The following is a 362-nucleotide window of genomic DNA, read 5'->3' as shown; positions in this document are numbered from 1 at the left end:
CTATCCCCAAGGGGAGCAGGGAGCGGGCCTAAGCCGTCACTAGGACATTCCCTGAGGGCTCCCAGTATGTGAGAGGGGGCAGGCTGGACTGAGGGACACCCCCCACCCCCAGTGCATGAATTTTGTGCACCGGGCCCCTAGTTATAAAATAATGTCTCAGCTGCTAGTGTTGTTGATGGCCTGAAAGGGAGAACACATGATATGATTGGAATGTGCATTTGAAGACCCAATGGAATTGGAAACAGCCTAAGTGCCCATCAGCAGATGAGTGGATTAAAAAACTGTGGTACATCTACACAATGGAATACTACACTGCAGTAAAAAAGAAGGAATTCTTACCATTTGCACCAGCATGGATGGAC

This window comes from Myotis brandtii, unplaced genomic scaffold (genome assembly GCF_000412655.1).
Source record: "Myotis brandtii unplaced genomic scaffold, ASM41265v1 scaffold525, whole genome shotgun sequence".
Lineage (NCBI taxonomy): Eukaryota > Metazoa > Chordata > Mammalia > Chiroptera > Vespertilionidae > Myotis > Myotis brandtii.
The sequence above is the reverse complement of the archived record's forward strand: the minus strand, read 5'-3'. Positions refer to the sequence as shown.